Source organism: Acinonyx jubatus, chromosome C2 (genome assembly GCF_027475565.1).
Source record: "Acinonyx jubatus isolate Ajub_Pintada_27869175 chromosome C2, VMU_Ajub_asm_v1.0, whole genome shotgun sequence".
Classification (NCBI taxonomy): Eukaryota; Metazoa; Chordata; class Mammalia; order Carnivora; family Felidae; genus Acinonyx; species Acinonyx jubatus.
In genome coordinates, this window is record NC_069384.1 from 20,069,253 (window position 1) to 20,086,290 (window position 17,038).

Here is a 17,038-nt window from a genome sequence, read left to right on the forward strand (position 1 = left end):
GCTAAGAGTCCTACTTTCTTTTGCTCAGGTCATGATCTCCCGGTTGATGAGTTTGAGCCCGTGTCAGGCTCTGTACTCACAGCTCAGAGCCTGGAGCCTGCTTTGGATTCTGTGTCTCCTCCTCTTTCTCTGCTCCTCCCCTGCTCATTCTCTGTCTCTGTCTCTGTCTCTCTCTCTCTCAAAAATAAATAAACATTAAAAAATTAAAAATAAGATAATTTTTTTCTGTAATTTCCCCAGTTTTAAGAGCATAGATATAAATATGTCTTTTCTTTATTAGCTAAGAGAAACAACAGCGTTGAGTGTAGTGACAAAAGAGAATGAAAAGAGAAAAATGTGAGATTAAACTTTATTAAATCTAAAACAGATTTCAGGCAAAAAGGCTGTCTACTGAATGAGGTGACTATTCAAACCAGGAACAGTAGGACAAAAATGAGCATTTTAAAATAATAGTTTACTGACCAATAATTGCAATAGTTTCTTAACTCTTCAAAGCTTGAGAACCAAAGGTATCAGGTCTTTAATATATTTTGAAAATGCAGAAAGTATAAAAGACTGACAAAGTACATCGTTAGTAATTAAGATTAACTTTCTTATTGTTTTTAATTGTTTTTATTATTGTTTTGTTTAAAGTCTACTCTATTTAGTAACCAACATGTCCATCCATAGATGAATGGATAAATAATCTGTAGTACATCCAAACAATGAAGTATTATTCAGTGCTAAAAAGAAATGGGACATAAAAAAAGTCTATTCTGTTCACACATACAATTCCTTTAAGTCAGTTTCTGCTTTACATCACTATTTTTTTTTGATAGCATTAATTATCTTTCCCTATCTTTACATTTTCAAACAAATGTTTACGTGTTCCATAAGCAAGGCTATCATTAAGCTTGCAGATCAAGATTTCAGACAAAAGTAAAATGACTTAATGCAAAATATTTCGATATGGCAAGGCTAAGACCATCTTTATTTTGCACATGGTACACAGGTCAGGTAAATTGTGGATTGCTTCTTCTTTTTTTTTTTTTCTTTTCATTTTCCATTTTCTCAGTGAAAATCTCTTTTACAGTTAAAATGACAATAACGACACAATTACTACTTCAAAACTTTATATTTTAACAAGTGCCACTTTTGAAATGCATGTCTAATAGAAGCACTCACACTTGATTTTCATTGCCGTTTTTGAACCATGACATTGCATTATTTAAGTCTTATTGTTTGCTTTCTCAAACTCATTGTTTGCTACTTGGGTAACACTCTCTCAGTGTCAATAAATGTTTTTTTTTAAACAACATAACTTGTAAATTCAGTTCTGCCCGTTAAATTAGATGGGGAGTTGTTAGCATCATTTTGAAGAAAAGATGCATCAGCTTTTTCCTACCATTGTAATTAGGGGATTACATAACATGACTACAAAATCAAGCTGGTGGAATCCATATAAACTCATACACACAGTGTTTATGTACCTGTGTAAGCTGTTCTAATAGCAGCTTTAACTGAGAGGGCAAAAGTTAGATGTGAGGGAAGAAAAAGTCTGAAAAACTCAGTCACACTTGGTAAATAAGAATCCAAGAATCCACACTTGGTAAATACACATCACAGATGTGTAGAAGGAAATGCTGAGAGTTTCACCCCAACCACTATCCAGATACTTGAATGAAAATGCAATGGCTGAGTCCAATGTAAGAATAGGTACATCCAAACTTTCTTCTTAATTTACACCTTAGTAATATTCATTGTCGTCTTTTATTTCCATCCTCATAAGTACTGTTACAAAGAGCTTCAAACCCTTAATATGAGAAAACTTTTCTCTTGAAGAGACATAGCTCAGGGAAATATCTTAAATCCGTTACAAGACTGAAATGAAGCTGCCCATAGGTCAAATTTTCTATGAAAATACCATCTTCTCTTTTTTCTTCTTTTTAAACATTGTCCTGTATCAATGCATGCAGATAAATAACTTTTGTGAAATGTTTGTCATCCTGAAGTGAACGTAAGCTAGTGTCCTGAAACTGGAAAGAAAGGGAAAAAGTTACATTTACCTGATCCAGATTAAACTTGAAATACTAATGACTAAATACATTTTCCTAATTTATTTTTACAGTTCCTCGCTATATTTTGTTAAAATTAATACCATGACATAGATCTTAAAAAAAGTAGAAGATCCTGTAATAACCAGCTTCTTTCCCCCAGTATATCTAAAGGCAGTGAAGATTATGTTTTGGAAAAAAAAACTGAATTGTCATTTCTTCATGAACTTTTAAATAATACATTAGGAAGGTAGTAGAAACCAAATGTCTCAAGTACCATAAGATTATGACATAATAATATGCACTATGAAGTCAACAATAAAAATCAATAAAAATGTGCCTAAATGTATGGTTTTATGGTTTCACTCTGTCAGAAGCACATCCTTCTATAACCTTCCAAATGGTGAACAACTCCATCGAAGTATGTTTTATATTTTATCTGATTTTTATTTTTCAACTGATACAGATAAGCAAATTAGGGATAGGCCATATCTTCCTCTTAAATCTGTCAATATTAAAATGTAGATTGATACTTATCTAAGAGCTCAAAGTGTTACATAAAGTCAGGCTCATTTCTATTTTAAGAAGATTAGAATTGTTTTGTAGTTCTTTGGTGGGGCCTATAAGCAATGAAAGTGAAGTCTTTAAAAAAAAAAAGAAATATCTCAAGAAATTTAATATGTGGCTCAGTATTGCCACTGTTGCTACTGGGGGGGGCAGGTAACTGTCTGTACCCCATCTTCCACTGGCCCCCAATGAGTGAATGTTCTTTGTTATGTTCCTTTCATCCTCACAGGGCCTCCAGTGATAACATCAAAATAGCTCCACTCATTTAAACTCAAAGTTAGTTATTACTAACCCATTACATGACAGGCATAAAACTAGGCCCTTAGAATTTAAAAAAAGGTAATAAAAAAAATTACTGGTAAGTGAGACACAATTCCTCCCTTCAGGAGGCTTATGGTCTAGAAGTAAGGACCTAAACTGCAATACAATGTGATCACTGCAAAGATAAGATTACATTCAAGAAAGAATATGTGATTGCATGAAAGAGTAAGTGATTATTCTTTCTGGTGGATTTGGAGAAAGGGAAGATTATTATAAAAGAATGGTTATTTGGGCTGAACATTGAACAAGGAATTGAACCTGCCAAGCTAGTCAAGAAAATCAAAGAACGTTCAGGCAGAAGGAAAGGCATATGCAAAGTCCAAGAAGATGAACTTATACTGGTTTTGATGAATTTTACATGTTACGAACGCACCAGAACATGAATTATCAAGAGTTGATAGAAGGTGCGGCTAGAATGTTGAGCTGGACAGAGTTGTATAAAAAAGACAGGTGGTAAATGCTTCAGATTTTTCAGGCCATTCACTCTGCATCACAACGACTCAACTCGCTGTTATATCAGGAACACATCTATAGGTCATATGTAAAGAAATGGACATGCCATATCTTAATAAAACTTGACCTTCATAAACAGGCAGTGGTCAGGATTGAGTCTACAGGCTGTAGTTTGATGACTGCTAGGGCATTATGCTAAATGAGATAAGCCAGGCAAAGGAAGACAAATACTTTATGTTCTCTCTTACACGTGGAATCTAAAAAAAGCTGAACTCATGGAAATAAAAGAGCAGGTATTTGGCAGAGACTACAGGGTGAGGTAAATGCAGAAATATTGATCGAAGAGTATGAACATAAATCTATAAAATTATTAAGTTCTGGAGATCTAATGTACAGCATGGTGACTATAATAATATTGTATTATATACTTGAAAGTTGTTAATTGAATAGATCTTAAATGTTATCATCACATTCAAAAAAGGTAATTATGTGAGGGGGTAGAGATGCTACTTAACCTTATTGTGGTTGTCGTTGTAATATATATATGTGTGTGTGTGTGTGTGTGTACACACACACACACACACACATATATATATATATATATACATATATATATCAAACCACCATATTATACACCACAAACTTACATATGCCATAAGTCAATGATATCTTAATAAAGCTGGGGGGAAAAAAGTGGGCACAGAGAGAGAGAGAGAGAGAGCGAGCACTCTGAGGAAATAATGCTTGAATTTTTAAAAAAACTATTCTTTTATTTTAAAACATATTTTTACATCTAAAAATGCTGCTTAGGGGCGCCTGGGTGGCTCAGTCGGTTAAGGGTCCGACTACAGCTCAGGTCATAATCTCATGGTCTGTGAGTTCGAGCCCCGCGTCGGGCTCTGTGCTGACAGCTCAGAAACTGGAGCCCGTTTCAGATTGTGTCTCCCTCTCTCTCTGCCCCTCCCCTGTTCATGCTCTGTCTCTCTCTGTCTCAAAAATAAATAAAACCATTAAAATTTTTTTTAATTCTGCTTAAATTTTATTTTTGTTTGTTAAAAAAAACCAAAAAACAAAAACATGTGATGAGATGACAGTGAATATAGACCAAAGATTATGCTTGAAAGGTTCTTTTCATTTGTATTATGTTCTGTAGATCTAAATACACACACACACACACACACACACACACACACACACGTATGTGTGTGTGTGTGTGTGTGTGTGTGTGTGTGTGTATTAGGTTAGAATAAACATATATTGGCAAAAACTGAGATAGAACATGTTTATAAAATATAGGTTCCCAATCACTTATATATACTTCTAAAATGTAGAAAGATCTTTCTGTATATTGGACACCAATACCTAAGCTGATTAAATTAATTTATGGGGAAATTTAGCATGAAGTAATATGAAGTTAAAGAATTTCTGTACTTTATTTAAATACATTTCTGTGTTTTATTCAAATATGTAAATGTTCATATGTTTTGCTGCAGAAATACAAACACACTTGATTACAGAGTAGGTCCTTAACATTCCAGAATCTTCCAGTGGTGCTATATATTATGGTGTATGCTACACATTGTTTCTTAAAATTAAAACAAGACAAAATGGAATTCCAAGACTCATACAGTTAATGAGTATCTCTTAAGAAACTGTAGTAAATATGTATAAAAGATCCTACAATTTTTTTTTTTTTTTACAAAAAGGATTTATAAAGAGTTGATTGTTTCTTTATGTTCTTCCTGTTTGAACTCCAGACCTAATGGGGGCAGAGATTTCACGAATCTTAAATCCCTGCCCCACATCTCTTATCTTCCTGAATGGAAAAGTCCTCGAAGCCACTGGTCTCTCCATTTCACCATTTGGAGGTTCAATCACCATTTTAAGAACTGTGCACTTTTTCAGAAACCTCTCTCACCCCCAAAGGATTGAAGCTATATGAAAGCCCGAGTTACTACTGTAATTGTGGAAGTGAGAGTTTTTCACAACCATATTACTGGAATAAAATAATCATGTATCCCTAACACTATGAAGGCATTTGCCATACAGTGCCATCGTCCTGGTCTGAACCCCAGCACCCTTACTTCTTTGATGGTAATAGTTCCTGAAACTCCTCGGTTTTTCCAAATTTACCCCCTAACAGTCTGTTCTCAATACAGCAGCCAGATTATTCTCTTAAATGTGAGTTGAGCTGCATAAGTCTTCTACTTAACATCTTGCAATGGTGTCCCCTCTTTCTCAGAGTAGAAAATGAAGCCCTTACATCAAAGTGTCCTTTATGGACCGGTTCACAAGTCACTCCTCCAAAGTTATCTCCTAGTGTCCTCACTGACCTCTATATTGGTGTTCCTCTCACACAGCTCAGAGACTCTGCAAGGATATCCTCTCTTTATGGAATGTTTTTCCCAATCTATCTACTGGAATACTATATCACTACTTTCAATCTTTGCTGAAATGTCATTTTATAATAAAGTCTATTCAGGCCACCTATTTCAAATTGCAACAGTCTCCCAACTCTACCAGCTTCCCTTTATCATTTGAACAACAGGTCTTCCTTGTCCTGATGTTTTCCTTTACTGAACAGCACCTAGAACCTTAAAAATTACTGTATTATGTATTTATTTTTTATGCTTAGTGATAATAAAGGCGGGAGTTTTAGTCCAGTTTGTTCACTGTTATGAGTTCCTAGAAGAAGATCTGTCACGTAGTAGGCATGCAAATCCATTTCTTGAATGATCGATTGATGAATTAATATTACGATATAAACATTGGATGAAGTTATACACTATGGTAATTGAAGTATGTGATTCTTGGGAAACAGTTGATAATCAGGAAATCTGATTTTGTTCTTTGTTCTGTCATTACTTGGTTGTGTTAATTAGCCTTGGAGAGGTCACTTAGTATTTGTATCAGTGACACACATTATCAGTTTAAAAAACAATCACAATAAAAAAGAACTTTGGGCTAGATTATTTCCAATTTATTTCTGATTTCACACTCTGTTATCCATGAGTATTCTATGATTTTCTCATGCAAACAATTAGAGGTAGATATGTCCTAAATGTTAAACACCCAAGATATAAAGAAATATTTGGAATGTATAACAAATTGTAAAAATTGGAAGAATAATTATTGATGTAATGAATTTGTAGCTTAATTTTGTTTTTTGTTTTTTTTAATATGCAGGTGGTAGGTTTATGATTAAATTGTAGAATATAATTCTAGGAGTAAAAAGAGAAATGTGCTTCACTGACACTTCCCCACTGTAGAAATACAATAAGGATAGCAATAAAAACACAAAGTCTAATATGGGTCACATTATGTTAAGTGCAATGAGGAATTAATCCTTGTGGGACCATGGAAAGGCCAGATCAGGAAGTAGGCCATTGGAGCGAAATTTATTTTTACTCTTGTTAGTTGCCAAATGCATCTGTAGTTGGAATGGATATTTACTTTCAGAGAATGAAGGATGACCTAAATATTCATAGAATTTTTCTTTTGCTTTTTCTGTAAGTTCTTTTATTTATTTTGTGAGAGAGGCACAGAGCTTGATGCGAGACTTGATCTCATAAACCATGAGACCATGACCTGAGTTGAAATCAAGAGTCAGATGTTTAACCTACTGAGCACCCTTCACAGTCACCCCTCACAGAATTTTTCTGATGAGAATAAGATGCTGATCCAACAATAAGGCTGTCAATAGTCAATTTCTAATAGTGATGAAAATGTTACCTTCTGTATATGTATGGAAAGTAGAAGAGGAATGGTTGTACATTAATTTATATTTTACTACCAAGTTAAAAAACGTCCACCTTTTTAATTCAGAAAAGCCTTAAAGCCTGAGAGGAGGATTATATTAGTCATATGGGTAAATTCTCACAATGAGAAAAAATTGGGGGTTTTGATTTAATATCAATATTCATGTACAGCTGAAGGAAACCAATATGATAAAAATGAACATGTACAAAGAAGTATGTAACGTGTATTAAAATGTATTCACATAAGTGATATGTAGTATAAAGTTAATCTAAAAGACTTAAAAATTTTTTTTAATGTTTATTAATTTTTGAGAGACTGAGACAGAGTGTGAGCAGGAGAGGGAAACACAGAAATTGAAGCAGGGCCCAGGCTCTGAGATGTCAGCACAGAGCCTGACATGGGACTCGAACTCACAAACCATGAGATCATGACCTGATATGAAGCCTGACGCTTAACTGACTGAGCCACCCAGGCACCCCTAAAAGATGCTCCTAAAGAGCAGTTTTCTCATCCGTGTATCAAATGGTTGACAGTATACGTCTGCCTTTTTCCTCTATATCAGGATAAACCTGGAGGAAGCTTTAGGCACAAGTACACCATTAAGTTAGGAGGATGCTAAGTGCTTAAATAAAAATGATAGAAAGATGCAGGAAACCAGGAAAATGAATAGAAGTGTGGACATTATAGAACGGTTCTGAGTGACAAGCCAGAGGGATTTCAGTGCAAACTGTTCACAAATGGTTGTGGGAATACTGGAGCCCAAGCATGAGTTGAACAAGCACCCTTACTGATGCCTGTTTCAGATGGGACATTGTAAATGTGCACGGACAGTTCACTACAGCTGGATCTGGGCCAACGGGAGGTAACATGAGTCACACACCCAAAAACTGCTATGTTACTCAAATACAGAGTATTACATTTGTTCAATAGGACATGTCCCAGCTCATATTAAATAAACTGTAATCTTAGTACATTCAGTGTTCAAAGAGCATTTATGAAACACCAATATACCATGTTTATAGAAGATGATATTTTTAAATGGTTTTTCTAGGTGTTCTTTCACTGGCCTCATATGACTTTCAGTAGATACACTCATTAGTTCAACAGATATATATTGAGGGTATGGTCTGGCATTCTTCTTCCATGGGAAAGCACTAATGAATGACACAGAGGAGGATACAGCTTGTGTGGAGCTTAAATTTCAGTAGAGAAGATGAGTGTTTTATTTAGTGCCAGAACCGGTGAAGGTTGAGCTCTTACCATTAATATAAATTGATTAATATTCACAGACTGATCAATCCTCAAGAAATTTATACTTTCTACATGAAAGATAATGTATCAAATGTTAACAATTGTTCATGTTACTTATAAATAAACTTGATTTATTACTTTTATATGTATTTATAATACTAGACATATATATGATCTACTACTCAGTTTGAGTTTTATTCAAACAAAGATAAAGACTTGGCTGAAACACATATTAGCCCACTAACACTTGTGCAATTGCCTGAATGCTGTTTGAGCAATGCTCGAGAATTAGTTGAGTTGGTAGTAAATGAAGGCTAAGGAAATTCTCAGTTTTTATTCTTTGGATAAATCCTCTTATAAACACTTTATAATAGATCGAATGTGCTTTTTATGTTATTCAGGATGTTCTATTTACATATTAAGTTTTAGCAATGCATTTTTAGCTTAAAACAGCTTGCATACATTTTGAAATTGAAAATACCACTCATATATTTCTTATTATTTTAGATTATGCATCAAACATTAGAGAAGGCAGGGTCAGAAAATCCTCTTAATGCACATGCAGGTTATAGTTGGCATAGCTTCTGATAAAATATGTTTATCTGTTCAGAACGTTGATTCATGTATCATAAGGTAAATTAATAATAGAATATGAAACATCAATGTATGTATTTTAATATGTTCATTAATATTTTCATTAATAATTTAAGTAACTGTTAATAGCCATGAAGAAAGATATGCTTATGTTAGTTCATATGCAGTCTATCATGACAAACAAAATATGTTTAGAAGATTGCTGCACACAATTTGATTTTTTTCTGAGGCTTTCATATTTCTTTCCTCTGGTAGAATTAGTTTTAGTTATTAATTTCCATAACGAATTGTCCTGCATCCATGTTTGAACCATTAAGAGATGATCAAGGGGTGTGACTGTATCGTAGCTATAAACCTATGTTTCTCTGTTCTGGGCTGCTGGGCTGGGACTTGGATCCTGTAAATGACATTCCTCTGTTAATAGTGAGCTCCTAGTAGGTACTACTAGGTACTACTACTACAGGAGGGAAATCAAAAGGTAGGAGTAGGCAGAAGAATGTACCCCTTTATGCATGCATGAAGTTTCTTTTAGCTTTGCCTCAGCAATGCCTTCCTTAGCAGCAACAGAGCGGCAGTTGGTTTCATTATCCAATTTTTCTAGTGTTTCCAAGATTAGTCTAATTATACTAGTAACAGCCAGCCAGAACCTGCTCCTGAGAAATCTGAGTCCTAAATCCATGGACTTCTCCCGCAATTTTAAGTTATTGAACCCTAGACTCTTCCCATTGTTCACCCTCTTCTAGTGATAGCAGATACTTTGTTAATTTAATGTCTTTCTGACAGTTCAGTTTTCCCTATTTCTTTGCATCCATGCAAAACTTGTGTAACCAATTCCCTATATTTAAAAGCTTGTGTGGTTTCTGTTTTCTTCATGGAAACTTTAATGATATAAAGATGTTTTTTTAATGAGTTTTCTATAGAAATTTTCTCTTCAAGCACTAAGTATAAGAAAACTGAAGAATTTTCTAATATTAAGTGTTAACATAAAAAAGGCTGACTTCTGGTCTAGACAAGATGGTGGAGATTTGTTTCCCTGCTCCTCTCTACTAAGTGCAACCGTAAGTCCAAAGGAAACTCTGAAATAAAGAAAGAAAGGAAAGACGAACCGGTAGGTACTCCAGGACTAGAGAGAAAGTATATTGGCAGGGAATCTAACCCACTCAACAGAAGACCCAGGTTGATGTTTCCTTAAACCCAACGAAACAACAGAAGTGGCCAAGGTAGGGTTCATTATACCACATATCAAACATATTCAGAGGTGCCTGGCCAAGAAGATGCTCTTCATTCCCAGAGAATGGGAAATACCTTTTGCCATCGAGAGGCCCTTGGAAGACTTTCTACTCCCTCAGACATGACTAGTGTGCTTTAGTGGGTGTCTTAGTAGCAGCAGATAAACACACAGAGCAAATGAAACAAAACAAAGTTCTAAAAATTAAATTGTTATTTGAACTGTCATTAGGCAAAGACTTGTGTGCTAAACATAAGGAGGATGACAGACTGCTACAATAAATTATTTATTTATTTATTTATTTATTCTTAATTTTTTTTTACCATTTATTTATTTTTGAGAGACAGAGAGAGACAGAGCATACGCAGGGGAGGGGCAGAGAGAGAAGGAGACACAGAATCTGAAGCAGGCTCCAGACCCTGAGATGTCAGCACAGAGTCCAGTGTGGGGCTCGAACCCACAAACCATGAGGTCATGACCTGAGCCAAAGTCAGTTGCTTAACCGACTGAGCTACCCAGACGGTCCAAAAAATTATTTAAATAGGACTCAAAGTGTGATAACAGACAAAATTTTAAATGCACATTTGAAAATCGCCTATCATGTCAAGAACAAGGAAACTCACGATTAGGTTGAGAAAATACAATGAATTAATGCAAATACTGAAATGAATCAGACATTGGAATTCTCTGACAAGATTTTAAAACAGCTGATATAAAATTTCTTTTTATTAAGTGTATTTTTAAAAATTTATTTATTTATTTTGAAAGAGAGAGAGAAGGAGAGAGAGCAGGGAAGGGATGGAGAGAGAATTATAAGCAGGGTCCAAGCTATCAAGCCAGAGGCTGATGCAGGGCTTGAACTCACGAACTGAGAGATCATGACCTGAGCTGATATCAAGAGTTGGACGCTTAACTGACTGAGCCACCCAGGAATCCTGTTATAAAAATTCTTAAGCAATAAACTATAAATTATCTTAAAGCAAATGAAAATAGAAAACTTGAGCAAAGAAATAAAAGTATAAAAATAAGCAAACAAATTTTAAAACAAACAACATAACAGAAAGAACAAAACTTGCTATATAAGCTTAGTAGTAGAAAGGATTTGACAGGAGATATAATCAATGAACTTGAAGACAGAGCAATAGAGTTTTTCCAATCTGAATAATAGAGGGAAAATATAGACAGGGAAAAAAAAAGAACAAATCCTCACAAACCTGTGGGATATTAACAAAGTACCCAATATTTGTATCATCAGAATTCCTGCCCCCACCCCTCAAAAAAAAAAAAAAAAAGAAAAGAAAAGGAGAATGGAATGGAAAAAGTATTTTTCAAAGTGGATGAAAACTTCCAAAATTTGACAATAGACATAAACATATAGATTCACGAAGCTGAGTGAATCCTAACTAGGATAAATCTGAAGAAAACCATACTAAAACATATCCTAATTAAACCTTCAAAAGCTAAAGAGACAGAAAAAAACTTTGGAAGCAAATTTGGAAACAAATGCATTAGCCATAGGGAAACACCAAGTTGAATGACAGTGTCTTTTCCATTTGAAATCATGGAGGCAAGAAGGAAACGGCATAACATTTTACGAGTGTTGAAAACAGTGTACCATCGATCCCAAATTCTATATCCAGCAAAAGAACCCATATTCATCACAAAAGAAGAAAAAATAAAAACAAACTATTTAGTTATATAACTATTAGATACTATATAATATATATTGTAATAATTATATATTATGTATATATCAATAGCAGACCTACTCTTAAAGTCTGACTAAAAGAAGTTTATCAGACAAGAAATAAATGATAAAACAGTCTTGGAACATCAAGAAGGAAGCATGAACAGTAATATGGGCATATTGAATAGGCTATATTACTCATAAGTTTAAAAATTGTATTTGATAATTGTAACAATTATAACATCAATTTATATTTAAAACTTGGGAATGTGAAGGGACCTAAGCAAAGTGATAAATGTTCATACCAATAGATTTTAGTAAGTCACATAGGCATATCGTAATGCTCAGAAAATGTCTACAGATTTTACAAAAAGATATACTCAAACACATTGAAATAAAGATTGAATCCTAAAAAATGTCCAAGTAAATGATAAGAAGGCAAAAAAGAGAAACAATGAAGTACATAAACTGGAAAACAAGTAATTAAAGGCAGATTTAATTGACGTATCAATAATTATCCTAAAATTAAATACAATAATTAAAAGGCAGAAATTGGCAAGGTATATTCCCTCCCTCCATGCACATGCACATACACACACACACACACACACACGCACAGACAATACCAACTATACCTTGTCAATAAGAAACTTCAAACTCATTGGAACATTGGCGTAGGCATATTGAAAGTGAAAGAATGGAATAAGATGTATCATGTAAACATTAGGAAGAAAGCAAGAGTGACTATTATTAATATCAGAGGAAGTAGACCTCAAAGGAAAAAATGATTACTAGAGACAAAAAGAACATAACATGCTGATAAAAATGGACAATCAATAAGGATCCTAATGTGTAACTATCCTATTGCATGCACAAAACAGAGCCTCAAAATAAATCAAGAAAAAGCTGATGGAGATGAAAGGAGTAGACAACCTGAAAATTATAATTCAGAATTTTGACACCCCACTCTCAGCAATGGATAGTAGTAAGAAGTAATAGACAGGAAATTAGCAAGGTTACAAAAAAGCTAAACAATTCCTTATGTGTGTGGGCATTAAATTATAATACGTGGCAGGTATGTCAAAAACAAGTAGAAATGAAAGTGAAATAATATATAGGATACTTTTAAGATATATGAAGCTTTTTTTTCTGAAAGAATGTAAAATTAATACTACAAAACTCAGTTAATGTAGGTTATTTTGGAGAATTTTTCTTAATAACGTTTGAGGTCAAGGCACCTGGGTAGCTCAGTCGGTTGAATCTGACTTTGGCTCAGGTCATGAGCTCATGGTTTGTGGTTTGAGCTCTGCTTCAGGCTCTGTGCTCTCAGCTCAGAGCCTGAAGCCTGTTTCAGATTTTGTGTCTCCTTCTCTCTCTGACCCTCCCTCACTCACACTCTATCTCTATCTCTCTCTCTGTCTCAAAAATAAATAGTAACATTAAACATTTTAAAGAAAATAATGTTTGAGGTGAGTAAAATTGGCTTTTGCAAGTGAGTTACACGTGTGTGTGTGTGTGTGTGTGTGTGTGTGTGTGTTCCCAGATGTAGGACAGAGAATGACATTCTAGAAACTGGGAATGATGTGTAGATTCATATAGGTCATGAGTGAAAAGTATAAGAAGAATATTTTGAGAGACTAGGACATTCTTCCTAGCTCATTCTCAATTTCTTGACCTGCTATTCAAAATGAGAGTTTACCCATAATTCTGCATCAAGTAAGTACTCAATATAAGTATGCTATTGATTTTGGAAAACTATCTTAAGTAGATTTGTAATCTGCTCGCCAAAAATTCAAGTATGTCATATAAGTAACATATTGATTTTCATCTATAAGTAATTTAGCCATCCTTCTTTCTATGAAAAGTCTTACAGGATGATGTGTTCACCAAACACTTGTATTAAAAGTAATAAATTTCCTACAACATTTTTACATTATTGAATGATTGAATTGTAGACAGTTTATTTTATGATGTTAACATTGAACTCATCATTGTGCCATGTTCATGTCATTTTCATTTTCATTCCAACCATTTAAATAGATAAATGCCTTTAGTCTTCTATGTTAGTTGCTGGATAATAAGATGTCTTGAATAGAAATACTGCCAACAAATTTGTTTGCAATGGCAATAATTAAATAAAGTAATGATGTTGCCTTTGCTTATTTCTCATTGATAATAGGATTCATTTCTTCCAACAATACAAAATCATGGAGGCTGGAAGAAAAATGGAGGAGAGACAGGAGGAAAGGGAAGAGGAAGAAAGAGAAAATTTAATAACATTATACTTATGAAGCTTCTTTTCTTCCTAATTTTAAAGTTTATTTCCTCTGATTCTTTGAAAAAGTTGTATCTCCTCAAGTAAAAAAAGAGGACGGAGAAAGAGACAGATGCATATCTCAAAAACATTTGTAGTTGGAGTCTAAGTGCTTTCTGACAGATGCCTTCTTTTTAAATAAGAAATGAGCCTATGGTTTATAATAGGGGATAGAATTGGGAAGGAGAGGCAAAGGCAGTGGTCAGAGGTTTAGGAGAATAGAAAATGTGTGAATTCACTGTAGTGGAAAGCACCAGAGTGCGCTCGTTTAAAAGAGAACAAGATAGATGAAACAGTATTGAGTTCCCAAATGAAGCAGATACCTTAAGTTATTTTGAGGCTTAAAAGTGCTGCTGAATGACTTATTCAAGCAGCAGTCACATCCACCATGGCAAAATGCAGGCTTCTTCCCAGGTTAGGGTTTAGCAAGAGTAGCAAAATGAAATTAGAGTAAATGAAAGGAGTATAGGATAACAACAAAATATCTGACTGAAAGTATCATTTCAGTCAAAAATGCATACTTTATTACAGTTCTCTTTAAAATCATTTTAACCATCCTGATCTGAAAAGCGTGTCCTTTCAATTCTATACAATCTAATCACACTTTCTTTCCATTAAAAACAGTACATGGAAAGCACATAGATTTCTTGGGCTACTGTATGTGGTTTCTAATCTTTCTCAAAATTGACATTATAGAGCATCATTCTTGTTAGGATACATGTTTTCAACTGTCAGATTTTGGCATTGAAGTTCCTACTTCTTCCTCTTCAAATGTATGCTTGTCATTTAAAATCTAGAAAATAATGTTGAATCTTAAAGTAGCAAGCTCTCCTTACCAGCTCCTCTCGACATTCTGAACAGCCTTTTGTTTTTGAAAAGACACTCTTATTATGGAACTAGTTAGGATTTAACCCGAAACCTTTCCCAGAAGATCATAGGAATACAGTAGTCAGAAATAAACACATTTATTCTAAACACGAGAGACACTTTCCCTAAGGTTCTTTTGACAACTGTCTTTGAATGCATGATCTGATCTTGATAATAATCCCAATCAAGCAAATTTACAAAATGTGTCACACAGATTTTTATCACTTCCCTGAACTGTGAGTTACAGTTACAATTGCTAAGATCTATAAGAGAGAAAGAAAGAAAGAAAGAAAGAAAGAAAGAAAGAAAGAAAGAAAGAAAGAAGGAAAGAAAGAAAGGAATTTTGATGACTGATTTATTGTGTTTTGTGTTTTCTGAGTTGTTGCTAATATTCTTTAAATACAGATATAAAGGCTCCTTTGCCTACTTGTGTCAAAGAAGAACAAAGTGAAAATTTGCATAAATAAAATTGAAGTATTCTCTTCAGTTTGATTTCTTTTTAGGAAATGGAATTTAAAAAAAATCAAGTCTAGAGCAACAATCTCATAATAGTAAACCAATTCTTAGAATTAACTTAGATGTTGACTTTTGTTTTATTTTTTTACTCAGAAATTGCTTGCAATAGCTTCTATTATTCACCAACATCACATAAAATAGATATTTGAGAGGGATATTTTCAATGTAGCTTTTAAAAGACTATCAAAAATAATTTAGACATTTGTGGAATGATGGGTTACTACCAATCAGGCAAATATTTACTTGAAGCAAATTTCATGGCCCACTGGACTATGTGGATGTGATAAACCACTTTCCATGTAGTAATCAATTTTGTCACAGGTCTGTAGATCTCTCAGCCCATTAGATTGTCATGTCCTAGAAGATATAATATAACCTTCACATGAACTAATTTGACCAAGAGGATTTATCTCCTGTAATTTATAACAAAGTCACGACAAACAGATTTATTTGTGCTTGCATATATGTGGGGTCAGACAAGGACACAAGTGTTTTCCCATCCTTTGTAATACTAACTCATTTGATTGTCTGGCATTCCAGAATATTTCTTGAACAAAGAAAGAAACTGATCTGTCACTGCTACATGACTTAATGTTATTCTCAATCCTAAAATACGAGAACATTTTTCCACCGATAGAGAACAAGAATTGTATTATATCTGTGTTACAGTTTATCCAGAAGTCTCTGTCATTCCACTCTGTTCTGTCAGTAATGAGCCATTATTCAGAAGTGATATGCACATGGACTGGCTTTGATATCCTTCATGTTCCTAGTTGACAAGATACTGACCAAAGTTTTCACATTAAGAATGTGAGTTAAAAACAAGACAAAACAAAACAACACAAAACAAACAAACAAAAAAAAACCAAAAAACTCCAACAATGTGAGTTTAGTGATACCTAGCTAGCTCAGTTCGTGGAAAACGAACTAGCTCTTAATCTTGGGGTTGTGAATTTGAGCCCCAACCTGTGGTGCAGGATGTACTTAAAATAAAAAAAATAACAACAACAACAACAACAACAACAACAACAACAAAAGGAATGTGAGTTTACATCAGCTGCATTAGAATATTGAACCTTTGTTCACAGGCTTTTGGTTGGGTCTTCAAAAGATTTTGCCCAGTTAGGGCAATTTAATGTCTGGAATTTGGATGCCAATCTCATCTGTCAAGGTCGTTATCCCCACCCCTCCATTCAATTGCCAATACCAACCAAGTGCTAGTGAATCTCGGAAGAAGTTCTCCTTTTGCTGTTTAAAATCACTTGCCGGTGACTCATCGCAAAACTGCTCTTTGAGGATCCTGTCTTTCATTCTTTGCATATGATCGGTTCAGCATCATGTTGAGTGAGAGCATTTTAAATGCTGTCAGGCACGCTGCATGCTTGGACGCTGAGACTTTACCTGCTACTGAAGTACAATGATCAGAGCTAATGCTGGTGAAACTGACT